Source organism: Chelon labrosus (genome assembly GCF_963514085.1).
Source record: "Chelon labrosus genome assembly, chromosome: 14".
NCBI lineage: Eukaryota > Metazoa > Chordata > Actinopteri > Mugiliformes > Mugilidae > Chelon > Chelon labrosus.
In genome coordinates, this window is record NC_140347.1 from 4728155 (window position 1) to 4746873 (window position 18719).

General features: G+C 43.9%; 1 pseudogene across 1 annotated transcript; it reads left to right on the forward strand.

The window, feature by feature from the left end:
• Window positions 1-1285: 1285 nt before the first annotated feature.
• LOC311499393 (protein NLRC3-like) lies at window positions 1286-17605 on the forward strand (annotated as a pseudogene). The gene is made up of 8 exons: window positions 1286-1290; window positions 2154-2232; window positions 4796-5018; window positions 5110-6907; window positions 14925-15098; window positions 15209-15388; window positions 16884-16930; window positions 17055-17605. The product of its transcript is annotated as a protein NLRC3-like (transcript).
• The last annotated feature ends 1114 nt before the right edge of the window (window positions 17606-18719 follow it).

An 18719-nucleotide genomic window follows, 5' to 3' on the forward strand; every position in this document is an offset into this window, starting at 1 on the left:
CATTTGACTCTTTTCTGTAAAGTTTTTTGAGCTATTTTTTAAACTGTTCCATGTTGGGCCGGTCGGTTTACTTTCATTTCTGTAAATTAAGTGACGCAGTTTATACTCACACAAATAAATGTGTCATAAATGGACTCTGGTGTTTAAATCTGTTCTTATGCAGCTGTAATAGGTAAACTTACAAAACTCTGGTAACTTGTTATAACACGGTGTCCTCCTAATCATAATCTGGACCTTGCTGTCATGACCTTTATTAATTTATTTTGTTTAAACATAGAACCAACTACGTAATGCATGATTAATTTAAAATTTACAGTAACTCATCTGTAGTAGTTGGTAAGAAGGAACCAATTATTTATTAAGACAATTATGTGACAGACATTTACTTCTTCCTCTTCCCTGTAGAGTAATTTATTCAGCTGTATGCTTGACAGTATTTCTATTTTTTTTTAAATGATTGCAAAACTAATATTAAAATGAAGTTCCATCCATTAGTATGGAATGATGTGTTGTGTTTGTGTTAAGGTGTCGGCTCTGTTATGGATCAGTGTGAGGACAGAGAGGAGGGACTCTCTGCCTCTAAACCAGATCCATGTGAGGAATATGACGACCAAACCAAAGCTCACAGGTGAGATCTGGATCCTAATCCACAACTGTTCTTCATGTCAGAGTTCAGAGTCACTCTAGTCTCATCAGGAAAAGTCAAACATCTGGATGTGTTGTGTTGAAGGTCAGAGACACAGGAGAGGACAGACTGTCCTACACCCAGCTGTGTGTCCATGAAGAGTGACAGGTCCATGTATGAACCAACTGAATTTAAAGGACGACGTTCTTCTGAAACTAAGTAAGTCAAAAGGAGTAAACTTTTTCTTTTTTAGTTTTCTGTCTTCTGTACATCTGGTTCATTATCTTGAGGGAATTTCTTCAAATATGCCACAAACATCCAGTTAGATGAAAGGGTGAAGTGACTAGAAGGGGCTGTAACTGTTCATTGTTCTAAATAAAAATGAATACAAATCTAAATCAAAATCCAGTTTCATCATTAACAGTCAAAGCTCTGTGTGTGTTGTGTTGAAGACCAGAGACGCATGAGAGGACAGAACCTCCTCCACCCAGTGGTGTGTCCATGAAAAGTGGCAGGTCCATGTCTGACCCTATTAATTTTAAAGGACGATATTCTTCTGACACTAAGTAAGTCAACATAATTACATTTAAGGACATGACAGTTTATGTATGTCATACCATGTTTTTATTATCAGCATTGGTTCAGACAGGGACATTCAGCATGAAGTAGCATCAGTACAGTGACAGAAAAAACACAAATCAGCGTGTATTCAAATACCAGTATAACATGTATAGTATATTAATGTATAAAAACATAGAATGTATGAAACGCTCTCAGGAAATCAGGCTCTGGTTTATGTAATGCCTCTATTTGGATTGTTATGGATGAGATTCAATTGAACTGAGATGAATGAAAATTTGCCCAGTCACATTTGGTTTCCAGGTTAATTGTCATGCATGGCCAGTAAAATGTAATGAAACATTTCAGTACAATAATTATGGGAACACAATAACTCAGTGGAATATTTTCAGTTTGGTACAAATGTACACTCGAACTCAAGGATGAACTGATCCCAGTTTGGTGGTCAACAAGTTAAGTAAGGATTAAGTAATCAGAACTTGGTGGTCAAATGACTGTTTTTTATTATTATTATTATTATTATTATTATTTTTTATCAGAGGTCAGAATTGAAATCACTCCAGTATCATCATTAAATGTCAAAGCCCTGTATGTGTTGTATTGTTGCCCTGATAAGCCAGCCAACAAGATATTTACAAGTACAAGAATGGGACTTTCCAAAACAAGAAAAGAGGCTCGCAGTGCTGGTAGATACACAGAACATGAGCAATACACAGCATCTGGAATGGCAGATATGCAAGGTGTTTGCTCTAAACATTTGATGAAAGGGAGAACAAATGAAGCAGTGTCAATGCTTGTGTCTGACGACCAAACAATACTGTAGAGAAGGTGTCTTTTTGTCCGATATTCAAGAGAAAAAATATCACATCTTGGTGATTCATATTGTGTTGTTTTAAATCAGCTTATTTGTTGTGCCACTATGAAATTATATTAACCTAATTGTCTCCAGAGTTCAGGAGAGTGCAGAGGATCAGACCAGAGTCCAGACTACCCAGGAGCAACAAACAGACCTGGACTCTATATTTATGGTGTGTATTTACTGTTAACAAACCCAGCTGCTTAAAAATAAAAGCCACAAACTTAATATTTACCTGGCCTCCTTGTTTTATGGAGCAACACATATTGCTTGTGCTAGACGTATATCTGTGAAGGTTCTCAGTCATCAAGGTCATGGTACATCCAAAAAAAAAAGTTCAAAAAAAGACAACTGGACTAGAGTTGTTTTTTGAGAAGACGTTTCACCACTCATCCAAGTAGCTTTTTCAATTCTACGGGACTGGTGGGAAGTTAACGACCCTAGTCCATCAGAGGCTCCAGTGTCAAGGTGTGAATGAGGTTGAAACTTTTTGTGGACAGAAGTTAAAACTGTATTGTAAATAGATGGCAGATTAAATCTCAGTCCACCTCCTCTGTTCAGAGAAGGTTTTTCTGAAGAAAGGTGTTTCTGTTCCCTCTCCTTGCCATTCAGTCTCCAGTCATCCAACTAAGTTTTTAATTCCATCATCCGCCATGGTTCGTTAGCAGTGTTTTTGCCTATGTAGCAACATTCAACATTTCAACATTACAAGATGATGTATCTGAATCACAAAATCAAAATAACTTACAAGCATCAGTAAATTAATAACATAAGGTTCGTCCTTATAGGAGATATTTTACTAATAAAGGAAAAGTTATGGTTTCTAAGATAACAATTTCAATAGTTATAGCTACTATTAGTATAAGAACATACATACGGTTCGACACACTTTAATTCCAACAATGGTTTAAAAGAATAAAAAAAAAAATTTAATTCACAGTTGATTGTGTCTGCCTGGATCCAGAGCTACAGGTGCTTGAAGAAGCTGGGCCTTATGATGTGAATCCTGGTTGTGTGGTCCTTGTTTCACAAGAATGTGTTGAGAACCAGAACAAGGGGCAGCTGCCCATGACCCTGACTGAGATGTACATCCACTTCCGCGTGGTCCCAGGTCAAGTATGATGGATCAGGAGTTTCTGGCTGCTCTTGATGTTCATTTGACATTCATTTATTCTGGTGTCAATTTGCTGGGAAAATCACAAAAATCCTCTCTGCGAGGCAGGATCAGGTGCTTAAAGGGGCTGGGCCTTATGGTGTGAGTCCTGGCTGTGCTCCTCCTGCATCTCACTTGACCACTGTGCATGTCTCCTTGTCCATACATTTCATTCGGGCTTGATGGATTCTTAGCCTGTGCGGATTCTTACACACTTTGCCAATGGCATAAGTCAAAAATCTTGAGTCCGTCCTGATGGGGATCTCCTGAGTATGTTTCACAAGGTTCACTCGTAGCTTGTTTGACTTCAAGCTACACCGGTCACTCCCAACTTCGTTGGAGCCTTCTAGAGAGCAACACAAGAAGCCTCGGCAGCCCACCTTAATGGTGATGCCAGCCTCAGCTTCTGCAATCTTCCACAGGTTCCTGGTATTTGGTGACTCCTGACTCCCATAGGCCTCTTCCATATTGTTTTCCCAAGGCACCATGAGTTCCCACATGATCACATGTTTGGTGGAGTCTGAATGAGTGACAATGCCAGGACAGATTGAGACGCGGGTGATGTGCTCTGGTGAACCAAAGCTGTTTGCAAAGATCCACTCTCAGCTGCCAGTCCGGGGCTGTAGAATGCAGGCACGATCTTGTCTGTCATTGTGGGGGATTCTCACCAGCTCTGTGGAAAAGGATGGAATTCTTCCCAGGGTGGAATATGCTGCATCTGATGGCTTTATTGACGGCTTCCACAACTGCCTTGAGCCATACTAGAGACAGGAAGGTGACTCAGCCTTGCCCCATGGGTAGAGGTTAAAATGGCTTGGCAAGGTGTTATAAACTGCCTGGGCCAGGAATCTGATATGCTAGAAGTCAGACCTCTCAAAGTCTGGCCAGGTGATCTTACATTGCACCACGTTCTCCCACATTGTCCCACCATCCTGCTGATGCAGACGTCCTCTAACCTTGTACGGGCCGCTTCCTGAAGGAGATGTTACCTCTTTTTCTCCGTGGCTTTGCTGATGTGGCAGTGCAGACCTTGATCACGGTTGCAGCTTTTTTTTGTCCTTAGTCCTTTGCCTCTGTACTATATGGCCTGCATTGTTTGTGTCACAAAAAACTCTTTTGTAATGACTCTGAAGAGAAGCCACCTGGTCCTTATGAAACCATAGTGAGAGCTGTGTCAGTATCCTTGGCACTAAGTCAGGCATGTTTCTGGTGGTCACTGGATTCCAACAAGACTACCCCTTGGCCCTGATCTTGTTTATGTTATTCATGGACAGGATCTCAAGGCGCAGCCAGGGTAAGGAGAGTGCCTGGCGTGAGAACCATCTCTGCTTTGTGTACGTGATATGGCTCTCTTGGCTTCATTAGAAGTCTGAGTTGAGCATACAACAACATATCCATTCATACCTTGCAACCACATGAGTATCATAAGGCGGAGCTTCTGACCATACCACAAGCTTCCACCCTACATACAATCTAATGTTGCATCCAAATATGTTAGGTTTCATATATAATATTAAAATAATAAAGGACAATCAAGAATTTCCCTCACAACACAGAAAATTATGTTTACATCTTGTTGCAGGGTCTTAAAGAGAACATTGTCAGTTTTGTGACTGATGAGTTGAAGAAATTCCAGCATCTTCTGAGTCTAGACCAAGAAACCTTAAAGAGCCTGTGGAAGGATGAGGAGGTGGATAGTGAAGCGAAAGAGGAGAAGAGCATCATAAGAGAGGCTTTTCTGAACATCACCCTGCACTACATGAGGAAAATAAAGCAAGTGGATCTGGCTGACTGTCTGCTGAGTAGTAAGAGACTTTAGACAACTTTTGTATTTTCATTGTACTCTTCTGAAAATATTCTGTTCTCACATGCATCAGATGTCATTTATTCCTTCAGGAATGTCTTCTGGACTGTGCCAACATAAACTTAAATCAAAACTAGAGAAGAAGTTCCAATGTGTGTTTGAGGGGACTGCTAAAGCAGCAAATGCATGCTTTCTGAATCAGATCTACACAGAGCTACTTATCACAGAAGGAGAGTCAGCAGAGGTCAATGATGAACATGAGGTCAGACAGATTGAAGCAGCTTCTAGAAAGATAGATGAACTGGACAATAGAATCAAATATGGAAACATCTTTAAACCATCAACTCACAGAGATGAACCAATCAGAACAGTGATGACAAAGGGAGTGGCTGGCATTGGGAAAACAGTCTTAACACAGAAGTTCACTCTGGACTGGGCTGAAGACAAAGCCAACCAGGACATCCTCTTCATATTTCCATTCACTTTCAGAGAGTTGAATGTGGTGAAAGAGAGAAAGTTCAGCTTGGTGGAACTTGTTCATCACTTCTTCACTGAAACCAAAGAAGCAGAAATCTGCAGCTTTGAAGAGTTCCAGGTTGTGTTCATCTTTGACGGTCTGGATGAGTGTCGACTTCCTCTGGACTTCCACAACACTGAGATCCTGACTGATGTTACAGAGTCCACCTCAGTGGATGTGCTGCTGACAAACCTCATCAGGGGGAAACTGCTTCCCTCTGCTCGCCTCTGGATAACCACATGACCTGCAGCAGCCAATCAGATCCCTTCTGAGTGTGTTGACATGCTGACAGAGGTCAGAGGGTTCACTGACCCCCAGAAGGAGGAGTACTTCAGGAAGAGGTTCAGAGATGAGGAGCAGGCCAGCAGGATCATCTCCCACATCAAGACATCACGAAGCCTCCACATCATGTGTCACATCCCAGTCTTCTGCTGGATCACTGCTACAGTTCTGGAGGATGTGTTGGAAACCAGAGAGAGAGGAGAGCTGCCCAAGACCCTGACTGAGATGTACATCCACTTCCTGGTGGTTCAGACCAAAGTGAAGAAGGTCAAGTATGATGGAGGAGCTGAGACAGATCCACTCTGGAGTCCAGAGAGCAGGAAGATGATTGAGTCTCTGGGAAAACTGGCTTTTGATCAACTGCTGAAAGGAAACCTGATCTTCTATGAATCAGACCTGACAGAGTGTGGCATCAATATCAGAGCAGCCTCAGTGTACTCAGGAGTGTTCACACAGATCTTTAAAGAGGAGAGAGGACTGTTCCAGGACAAGGTGTTCTGCTTCGTCCATCTGAGTGTTCAGGAGTTTCTGGCTGCTCTCTATGTTCATTTGACATTCATTAATCATGGTGTCAATCTGATGGGAAAATTACAAAAATCCTCTCTGCGAGGCAGAGTATTTGAAGACAAATCTGACCTAGATCATCTCCACCAGTGTGCTGTGGTCAAGACCTTACAGAGTCCAAATGGACACCTGGATCTGTTCCTGCGCTTCCTCCTGGGTCTTTCACTTCAAACCAGTCTTTTACACGGCCTGGTGAAAGAGAGAGGAAACAGACAAAAGACCAACAGAAAAACAGTGAAGTACATCAAGAAGAAGATCAATGAGGATCTTCCTCCAGAGAGAAGCCTTAATCTGTTCCACTGTCTGAATGAACTGAAGGATCATTCTCTGACAGAGGAGATCCAACAGTACCTGAGTTCAGGAAGACTCTCAGAAAAGAATCTCTCTCCTGCTCAATGGTCAGCTCTGGTCTTTACGTTACTGTCATCAGAAGAAGATCTGGATGTGTTTGACCTGAAGAAATTTTCTGCTTCAGAAGATGCTCTGCTCAGGATGCTGCCAGTCATCAAAGCCTCCAGAAGAGCTCTGTAAGTGAAAAAGTCTGCAACATACGGTATATTAGTACCATACATGATGTTTACTTTTATACAGACAGCACTTTGAATCACAAGACTACAAAGTACCTTAAAATTACAACCTTTCTGGAGGACTACAAGTTATGAAGAGATAAAGATTATCATGTATAGGCCTGGGAATCCAAAACATTAAAATGTGTTTGAGGAACATATTTATTCACAATAAAAACATTCATAGTCAGAGGGTCAACTTCCAATGAATGGTCAAACTACCAAACAGACAACACTCAATTAGAATCATTACATTAATCAGGTACAGTACATCAGATAATAGTACTCAGACACTTCCAAGAGATATTATGGAATCTACCGTAAAGGTATTTTACAGACATTAAACTGAAAAAGTGCAAATTACCTAAAAGTGCTATTGCCAAGGTTAATATACATACACTAAGGGTAAAATCATCATACTCAGATGACTGTGTCTTTAAATGGCTTGAAAAAGTCCAGAAAATAATGACATGGCTTTTGTTAGTGTAACATCATCTGAGAGAACTGGAGATGTACCTGTGGACCTGTACATACACCGATCAGACATAACATCATGACCACCTTCCTAATATTGTGTAGGTCTACCTTGTACCTCCAAAACAGTTGTGACTCATCAGAGAATGGACATGGGCCTTCTGAAGGTGTCCTGTGGTGTCTGGCAACAGGATGTTGTTAGTGGGGGGGCCTTTGAGGGGAGGGGCCTCTGTGGATCATCCCACAGATACTTGATCAGTTTGGGATCTAGTGAATTTAGAGGCCAGGTCAACACCTTGTGCTGTTCTTCATGTTTTTTTTTAGTTGTTCCTAAAGTGTTTTTGTGTGTGTGTCTGTGTCAGGCTGCATCCTGCTGGGGATGGCTGCTGCCATCAAGGAGTGTCATTGCTATGGGATGGGGGTGTCTGGTCTGGTCTAGGTGGGTGCTACATGTCACCACACCAATGAATGCCAGGTCCAAATGTTTCCCACCAGAACATTGAATTGTCTCAAGATGATCAATGTTAGTGGCGGCACCTTGGTGTGGTGGTTACCACTGATAGCTCTGGGTTCAAATCCATTGGCCGACTGGGGCCTTTCTGTTTGGAGTTTGCATGTTCTGTTGCATGGGTTCTCTCCGAGTACTCTGGCTTCCTCCGAGACATGCTTGTTAGGTTAATTGGTGGTTCTTCTGGCGACCTGTCCAAGGTGTACCCGCCCCTCACCCAGTGACATCTGGGAGAGGCTCCAGCCTCGTGGAGAAGCGGTTACAAAAAATGAATGAATGAATGGTCAATGTTATTTCCTTCTCCTGTCAGTGGTTTTCATGTTGTGCCTAACTGGTGTATATTAATGCTTATCTTTAAACTCATTACCAACAAAATTGTGGTTTAACAAGATATCTATCGAGTGGTAAAAAATAATTTTTTAAGTAATTATGCATCATGCATTGTAGTTACAGTATTAACATAAGACAAGACATTGAAGGTAGTGTGGAAGTTGTATCAGAAACTAAGTATTTTTCTGGTTCCTTTTCTGTGGAGCAATGTGTAAAAAAATGTCATCAGTGATGAAGTGAACTGAGTGTGATAAACATGGATCAGCTACTGACAGACAATCTCATTATGTCCTCTTACTTCCTTCTTTTCAGGTTGAGTGATTGTAACTGTCAGAGAGAAGCTGTGAAGCTCTGGCCTCAGTTCTCAGCTCCCAGTCCTCTTGTCTGAGAGAGTTGGACCTGAGTGGTAACGACCTGAAGGATTCAGGAGTGAAGCTTCTTTCTGATGGACTGAAGAGTCCACACTGTCTACTGGAAACTCTCAGGTCAGGAGTCAGTAGTTTATGATGTTTGAATGCTGGTAAATGTCTGTGATTATACACAACCTGGCCAAAAAAAAAGTCGCCACCTGGATTTAACTAAGCAAACAGGTACGAACCTCCTATTGGATAATCAGAATCAGAATCAGAACCAGCTTTAATGGCCAAGTATGTACACATACAAGGAATTTGACTCCGGCAACTTTTCTCTCTAGTACAGAAGCAGCTTAAATAAGTGAAATTAAATTAAATTAAATTAAATTAAATAGAATAAGATAAAAATACAAATAAATCTGAATCTGTACACATAAAATATAGGATAATATATACACCAAACCAGGATTATTGTACAGTGAGTATATACAACAGAGCAGAGTTATTGTTTAATGTTCATGTGTATGGTCTGACACTCTGTGACTGCTCAGAGTTCAACAGAGCGACAGCCCGGGGGAAGAAACTGTCCTTGTGACGGCTGGTTTTGGCGTACAGCGCTCTGTAACGCTGGCCTGAGGGGAGGAGTCTAAACAGGTTGTGACCAGGGTGTGAGGGGTCTGTGGTGATTTTTCTGGCCCGCTTCCGGACCCGGGACCGGTACAGGTCCTGGATGGAGGGAAGATCGGTACCAATGATCCTCTCTGCAGACCTGACTGTTCTCTGCAGTCTGACCTTGTCATGCCTGGTGGCGGATCTAAACCAGACAGTGATGGACGTGGTCAGGACAGACTGGACTATTGCTGTGTAGAAGATGATCAGCAGCTCCTGAGGCAGGTTGAACTTCCTGAGCTGACGCAGAAAGTACAGCCTCTGCTGGGCCTTCTTCCTTATGGAGTCTATGTGGGAGGTCCACTTCAGGTCCCGTGAAATTGTGGACCCGAGGAACCTGAATGAGTCTACTGTTGGGACTGTCCTGTTGAGTATGGTGAGAGGAGATGTTGATAGGGGTCTCTTCCTGAAGTCCACTGTCATCGCCACAGTTTTGAGCGGGTTTAGCTCCAGGTGGTTCTGACTGCACCAGAGGACCAGCTGTTCCACTTCCTTCCTGTATACAGACTCGTCGCCGTCCCGGATGAGTCCAATGACGGTGGTGTCGTCTGCAAACTTCAGGAGTTTCACAGAAGGGTCCCTTGAGGTGCAGTCAGTGGTGTAAAGGGAGAAGAGCAGTGGGGAGAGAACACATCCCTGGGGGGCGCCAGTGCTGAGGGACCGGGTGCTGGATGTGAAGTTACCCAGTTTCACCTGCTGCCTCCTGTCAGTCAGGAAACTGGTAATCCACTGACAGGTGGAGAGGGGCACGGTGAGCTGGGACAGTTTTTGGTGGAGGAGCTCCGGGACGATGGTGTTGAACGCAGAGCTGAAGTCCACAAATAGGACCCGTGCGTAGGTCCCCGCAGAGTCTAGGTGGTCCAGGATGTAGTGGAGAGCCATGTTGACTGCATCGTCCACTGACCTGTTTGCTCTATAGGCAAACTGCAGGGGGTCTAGTAGGGGATCCGTGATGTGCTTCAGATGGGCCAGCACCAGTCGTTCGAAGGATTTCATGACCACAGATGTCAGGGCGACTGGTCTGTAGTCGTTTAATCCTGTGACAGGGGACTTCTTGGGAACCGGGATGATGGTGGAGCGTTTGAGGCAGGAGGGAACCTCGCACAGCTCCAGGGAGTTGTTGAAGATCTGGGTGAAGATGGGAGCCAGCTGGTCAGCACAGACTTTCAGGCACGACGGAGACACTCCATCGGGTCCCGGGGCCTTCCTAATCCTCTGTCTCTGAAAGAGTTGACGCACATCCTGTTCGCAGATCCTCAGCGCAGGCAGGGGGTCGGGTACGGGGGTGGTTTGGGGTGCTGCTAGGCCTTTTGTGATGGAGATGGTGGGGGAAGTGAAAGGTGTGAAAGTCCTTTCAAACCTGGAGTAAAAGTCACTGAGGTCCTCAGCCAGGCGGGGGCTCCCCACAGGGTGGGGGGATAGTCTCCTGTGGTTGGTAATGGTCTGCAGGCCTTTCCAAACTGTAGAGGTGTCGTTGGCAGAAAAACGGTCCTTCAGCTTTTCAGTGTAGTTCCTCTTTGCTGCCTTGATCTCCTTTGTCAGCTTGTTCCTGGCCTGCTTGTACAGGTCCTGATCCCCACTCCTGTAGGCCTCCTCCTTGTCCTGGCGTAGTCGTCTCAGTTCTGCAGTGAACCATGGTTTGTTGTTGTTGAACGTGCAGAAGGTTTTGGTCTGCACGCACATGTCCTCACAAAAGCTGATGTAAGATGTCACAGTGTCAGTCAGTTCATCCAGGTCTGAGGCTGCTGCTTCAAAGACGTTCCAATCAGTGCAGTCAAAGCAGGCCTGTAACTGCATCTTTGACTCGTCGGTCCATCTCTTCACAGTTTTCACTGCAGGCTTAGCATAATTACTGCATCTACTGTATCTTTCACCTGACAGCAAGTTATTTAACCCCAACTGATGCAATGAGTAGCTTCTCATTTCTTAAACAACCATGTCTAAAGACACATCCTGTGGTCGTGGAAAAGATGCTAGACTGTTTGAAAAGGGTCAAATCACTGGCATGCATCAAGAAGAGAAAACATCTAAGGAGATTGTAGAAACTACTAAAATTGGGCTAAGAACTGTCCAACCTATTATTAAAAACTGGAAGGATAGTGGACAACCATCATATTTGAGGAAAAAATGTGAAAAAATCCTGATTGATCATGATCGGCAATCACTTAAATGTTTGGTGAAATCCAATAGAAGAAAATCAACAGTAGAACTCAGGGCTATGTGTAATTTCCACACGTACAATGTGAAGGGAACTCAAGGGATTGGGACTAAACAGCTGTGTAGTCTTAAGAAAACCACTAATCAGTGAGGCTAACTGGAAAAAAAGGCTTCAATTTGCTAGGGAGCATAAAGATTGGACTCTGGAGCAATGGAAGAAGGTCATGTGGTCTGATGAGTCCAGATTTACCCTGTTCCAGAGTGATGGGGCTATCAGGGTAAGAAGAGAGGCAGATGAAGTGATGCACCCATCATGCCTAGTGTCTACTGTACAAGCCTGTGGGGGCAGTGCTATGATCTGGGGTCATTATGTGTCCAAAGAATGAGGTCAGCTGACTACCTGAATATACTGAATGACCTGGTTATTCCGTCAATGGATTTTTTTCTTCCCTGGTGTTCACGGGCACATTCCAAGATGACGATGCCAGGATTCATGGGGCTCAGATTGTGAAAGAGTGGTTCAGGGAGCATGAGACATCATTTTCACACATGGATTGGCCACCACAGAGTCCAGACCTTAACCCCATTGAGAATCTTTGGGATGTGCTGGAGAAGGCTTTGTGCAGTGGTCAGACTCTCCCATCATCAATACAAGATCCTGGTGGAAAATGAATGCAACACTGGATGAAAATAAATCTGGTGACATTGAAGAAGCTTATCGAAACAATGCCACAGAGAAAGTGTGCTGTAATCAAACCTAAAGGAGGTCCAACGAAACATTAGAGTGAGTGACCTTTTATTTTGGTGGCGACTTTTTTTCAGCTAGGCAGTGTATGTCTCATCTGTACACATTTTATGCTCATGATTTGCAATGAAGCTCTTCTAGATAATTATTATTTTAGTTTTATGTTTGTTTGGTTTTCTGGAGATGCCGATATAAAAATCACCAAATATGATGTCAAAACAAATGATCTATTCATGGTAGTGAAAGTGACATTTCCTGTCTACATTTGATTGTATTTTCCAATGTCAGATTACAAATACATCCTATGATGCTTCGCCTTCATCCACCTTGAGTGAATGTAGCCTTGGCCAGGAGGATTTGATGTCGTCAGGTGGTACCCATAGTTCATTGGGTGTTTCGACCCTTATCCACAACACCCTCTCGATGGTGGGCCGGCAGTGGTGGCCAAGTCACTGCCCATCTCCTCCTCCTGGCTTCCAGCTTAACTCCTGTTCCATAACCAGCAAGAGGCCCTTTCTGCTGCCTCCCCCATCCTGCGAGCTGCTGTCTTCCTCTCCTTCCCTGTCATTCCAATGGCTGTGAGCATTCTCCACACTGACTGGGCAGGGAATCCTCTACAGCCAACCTCGACTGGGAACAGCCATGCCTGCCATCCTTTCCCCCTGCAGTCATGCAGAAGGCCTTGGTATTTGGCGCTCTTTCTTTCAAAGGCCTGATCACACCCCTCTTCCCATGGGACTGTAAGTTCGATGAGGATGATCTTCTTCGCGTTTTCCGACCACAGTACCACATCCGGCCTCAGGGTTGTCTGAACAATCTGGGGAAACTTCAGCCTTCCTCCCAGGTCGACCTTCTTTTCCCATGATTGGGCCTTTTGTAGCAGACTGGTTCTTGTTGTTGCTGTGGTTGGTGGCTTCTCCCCCTCCCTTACAAACTGGATTGATATTGTTTTCCAGAATGGTAGGCGTTTCTTTTTTCTCTCCTGCTCTAAGGTGTTAGCCAGTGTCATGAGCACCTTGTCGTGGCGCCACCTGTACCTTCCTTGGGTGAGTGCTGTTTTACAACCCTCATGCAACGGATGAGTCAGCTGCCCACTTGCGTCCTGATCTTGTAGTGACGCCTGCATGTCTGACTTGTTCATCCCGGGAGTCTCTGTATGTCATTACAACTCTGCACTTTGCCACTTTGTATTCCTCAACCACGGATGACAGAGGAAGTTGGAGCTGCCCTGTTCTTATGTAGAGGCCTACTGAAGTGAAGCTTGGAGGGATTCCCAACCACTTCCGGAGGTACTTATTGATCTTCCTCTCCACTCCTTCAACGCATGTCATTGGGAGTTCATACACAGTCAGCAGCCACATGAGTCTTGGCAACAGTCCATGTTGATAAAGCCATGCTTTAAACTTTCCCAGGATCCCTGATTTTTCGATCCTCCTCAGCCATTCCTCCATCTGCTTTTCCATACTGGCGATGTTGTTTCTGTCAGTGATTCATCAAACCACTTTCCGAGGCACTTGATTGGATTCTCCTGTATCAATGGAATCACTTCTTCTTGCACATGCAGCTTGAACCTGTTAGTCACCTTCCCGTTGCTGATCACCATACTCCTGGATTTTTTTGGCTTGAACTTCATTAAGGCCCACATTGCCATGTGGTCCAGAACAGTTAACACCCACCTCGCCTCCACGTGGGCTGTGGTCGTCACAGTAAGGTCGTCCATGTAACCTCTTATTGGGGGTTGCCGGATGCCTGACTCCATTTTTGGGCCTCGGGCTTACTTTTCTGCAACTGTTACTAAGAGGTTCATGACATGAGGTTCATGACAAAGAGGATGGGGGAGATTGTGCAGCCAGTTACGATTCCTTTTTCCAGGCTTTGCCACTGTGTTGCAGAATGGGCTGTCTTGAATCGTAGCTGGATTCCGCCAAAGTAGCTGGTGATCATTCCCTTGATGTGCTGAGGGATGTGATAATGGTCTAATGCCACATGGATGAGGGCGTGAGGGATTGATCCGTAGGCATTGGCCAAATCCAGCCAGACAACAGTCAGGTTGCCTTTGCTGGCTTTAGCTTCACGGATCATCTGACTGAGAACTCTGGTGTGTTCCAGGCATCCTGAGAAGCCTGGAATTCCACCTTTCTGGCTAGCTGTGTTTATGTATCCATTCTCTGTCATATACAAGGTCATCCTCTTGGCCAGTAACTATTTAGAAAAACATTTCAAAGAAAAGAAATTAAAAGTCTATAGCAAAGCTTGCAGCTTGGTGAAGCAATGCTTTAAAGTAAATGCTAACACTAGCATGCTAACTTGCCAAATATGAAGTACGGTTGAGAATGATGGAGATGACAGTCCAAGAAATCACGTTTGAGTTGGACTGATTGAATGCAGGTGTGTTAGCAAGGGGGAAAAAAAATGTCAGTATACAGAATATCGCATCAAGTAGTTGTAGTAGTGTGCACATCCCCACCGGTGAGGTGCAGGGCAAATGTAACTAGAACTCAAAAAAGGAATAAAATGCCCGCACTCTACTCAAAACTCTTCTGCCTGAAGAAGACCCAGCCGGATCGAAACGTTGCAATACAAATAAATATATGGGAGTTTTGAGTAGAGTGCGGGCATTTTATTCCTTTTTTGAGTATACAGAATATCCCCATAATCTGACAGAAGATGACTAAAAATATAGCTTTAGTAGCTTGAAATGACAGACAACCTCACTATGTTCTCTAACTTACTTCTTTTCAGGTTGAGTCATTGTAACCTGTCAGAGAGAAGCTGTGAAGCTCTGGCCTCAGTTCTCAGCTCCCAGTCCTCTTGTCTGAGAGAGTTGGACCTGAGTGGTAACGACCTGAAGGATTCAGGAGTGAAGCTTCTTTCTGATGGACTGAAGAGTCCACACTGTCTACTGGAAACTCTCAGGTCAGGAGTCAGTAGTTTATGATGTTTGAATGCTGATTTAAACATGCTTTGTTCAGTGTTTAAAGCTATTCACATGTATATGCTATGACTTACTGTTAATGTCTGTATAGTTTGTCAGGTTGTCAGGTCACAGAGGAGGGCTGTTCTTCTCTGGTCTTGGCTCTGACCTCTAACCCCTCCCATCTGAGAGAACTGGACCTGAGCTACAATCATCTAGGAGACTCAGGAGTGAAGCTGCTGTCTGATATAAAAGAGAATCCAGACATCAGACTGAACTTCTCCTGTTTTAGGTCAGTTAGGATTACCAAAATTATTTCTATTTGCTAAATGCCACAATAACGAGAGAGATAATTTGTTAGAGAATTTTTTATTACTTTCTTCAAAGTCAGAAGTTTACATACACAAAGATTACTGTGTCTTTAAACAGTGAAGGTAAGCCCTGATGATGATGTCATGGCTTTGGAAGCTTCTGATAGGTTAACAGACAACATTTGAGTTAATTGGAGGCACACCTGTGGATGTATTGTAAGGCTACACCTCAAACACACTGCTTCCTTGTTTGACATCATGGGAAAATCAAAAGAAATCAGCAAAGATCAGGAAGAGAATTGTGGAGCGCCACAAGACTGGTTCATCCTTGGGTACAAATTTCAGATGCTTGAAGGTGCCATGTTCATCTGTTCCAACAATTACACGTAATATAGACACCATGGGAATGTCCAGCCATCAGGAAGGAGACGGGTTCTATGTCCCAGAAATGAACGTGTTTTGGTCTGAAACATGCGAATCAACCCCAAAACAAAAGCTAAAGACCTTGTCAAGATGGTGACTGAAGCTAGAGTGTCATTCTCCACAGTGAAACGAGTCCTATACTGACATGGACTGAAAGGTCACTCAGCAAGGAAGAAGCCATTACTCCAGAAGTAATATAAAAAAGCCAGATTACAGTTTGCAAATACACACAGGGACAAAGACCTTAATTTTTGGAGACATGTCCTGTGGTCTCATGAAATTAAAGTGGAACTGTTTGGCCATAATGACCATCGTTACATTTGGAGGGAAAAGGGGGACGCTTGTAAGCCTGAGAACACCATCCCAACTGTGAAGTATGGGGGTGGTAGCATCATGTTTTGCCACAGGAGGAACTGGTGCACTTCATAAAATAGACGGCATCATGAGGAAAGAACATTATGTGGAAATATTGAAGCAACATCTAATAGGTCTTCCAAATGGACAATGACCCTAAGCATACTGCCAAAGTAGTTACAAAGTGGCTTAAGGACAACAAAACCAATGTTTTGGAGTGGCCATCACAAAGCCCCGATCTCAATCCCATAGAAAATTTGTGGGCAGATCTGAAAAGGCGTGTGCGAGCGATGTGGCCTACAACCCTGACTCAGTTACACAAGTTCTGTCAGGAGGAATGGACCAGAATTCCAGCAGACTATTGCGAGAAGCTTGTGGAAGGATACCCAAAACGTTTGACCCAATTCATACAGTTTAAAGGCAATGCTACCAAATACTAAGGAAATGTATGTAAACTTTTGACTTTGAAGAAAGTTCTCTAAGAAAGTCTCTCTCTCATTATTGTGGCATATAGCAAATAGAAATAATTTTGGTAATCCTAACTGACCTAAAACAGGAGAGGTTTAGTCTGATTTAACTTCACACAGTGAAGAAAAAAAATGTTTGTGTCTTTTAACACAGTGTATGTAAACATCTGGTTTCAACTGTATATATAACCTTACAAGATAACATTGCGGTGTGGCTGCTTCTTCTTTTTAGGATGGACCGTGGTGGAGAGCAGAGAATGAAACCTGGTCTGAGAAAGTGTAAGTGTCTGTTTGATTCACAAGAATAATTCAAAATTAATCATAGTCACAGTTTTCATTTAATAAACCTAGGACACTAACACTGATCTGTTCCATTAATAAATATATGTGTCTTCTCAATCAGATGCTTGTAAACTCACACTGGACCCAGACACGGCACACAGGTACCTCCAGCTGTCTGACAGCAACACAAAGCTACTAAGAGAGAGGAAGATGCATCAACTTACTCCAGAGAGATTTGACGTCTGTCAGGTTCTGTGTACAGATGAAGTTACTGATCACTGTTACTGGGAGGTAGAGTGGGAAGGAGACGTCCTGATAGCAGTGACTTATAAAACAATCAGAGGCAGAAGAAATGATGAAGACTGTTGGTTTGGGAGGAACAGTCGGTCCTGGAGTCTGCAGTGCTCTAACAAGGGTTACTCTGTCTGGCACAATAAAACAGAACTTGAGCTTCCATTCTCTTCTTCCTCTGTATCTAACAGAGTAGCAGTGTATGTGAACTACTCTGCTGGAACTATCTCTTTCTACAAAATCTCTCATGGCAATCTTTTTCCTCTCTACACCTTCCACTCCACATTCACTGAACCTCTCTACCCTGGCTTTGGGTATGGACATGACTCCTCTGTGTCTCTTTGTGAGCTGCAGACAAATAAGAAACACACTGCTGATTAATACAGCTGTTGAGGGAGAAGTCTGAGTGTTTAAGAGCTTTGCTCAAGGGATCTCAGCCATGGACGCAGAGTGTATTTGAAACAGTGACCTTATAGTTGTAAATCTGCTCCCAGCTGGTTATGAAGGACAGCTTATCATAATAAATATATCAGTCTATAATAGGGGTTGTACCGACTAGACGGCTTTACTGCTGTGCCATGACGCTTGAAGCATCATGTCAACTAGTCACTGATCACGTGACAGTAACAACATGGACGCCTCCTAGAAGACAGGGGAGGAGTCCAGTGGGTCGTTGCAGCAAACTAGCAGCGGTTCATCAAAGTGTGTGGAAATACTTCACTAAAGATGAAGCCCATACTACCGTGATATGTCAGTCCTGAAATACAACTAAAGTACTACTGCAATGCATCTCAAAAGACATCCCGAAACGCTAGCAGAGGAACGGTCTAAACGGTGGCCAGATTGTGATGGGCTTTGTTGGTCAGGAGGAGGTTGTTGTATTGGATGTGGTATTGTACAGGGACCCAGTGGTGCAAAATAAAAAACAGGAGTGATGTGGGCGATTTGGTGCGGTGGTGGTACCTCAGTAGGTAGAGTGGGTTGTCCACGAACCAGAGGGTTAGCGGTTCGATCCCTGGAATGTGCCACATGCTTAAGTGTCCTTGAGCAAGACGCTGAATCCCCAGTTGCTCGCAGAGTGTGTGCTCGTGTGAGCGAATGCGTAGATGCGTCTGACTGTAAACCGCTTGGAGTACCAATAGGTAGAAAAGTGCTATATAAAAGCAAGGCCATTTACCATTTACCATGAGGGGGGGGGATCTGTCAATGATGATGGGTGGCCTGAGGTGAGGTATGGTTTGGTGAGGGCCTTGGTTTGCTGCCGTTAAGCTTAAGAAAGTTTCTGCTCATCCAGCTCCTGATGTCGTCCAGGCAGGTGGTGATGGGTTTGGAGGAGATGTAGACCTGTGTGTCATCGGCATAGAAGTGGAAATGGATCCAATGGTGATGCTGGATCTTGCCCAGAGGGAGGAAGTAGATGGTGAAAAGGAGAGGACCCAAAACAGACCCTTGGGGGACACCCTGTGACACACATGAACACCCAGATTTGTGGTTA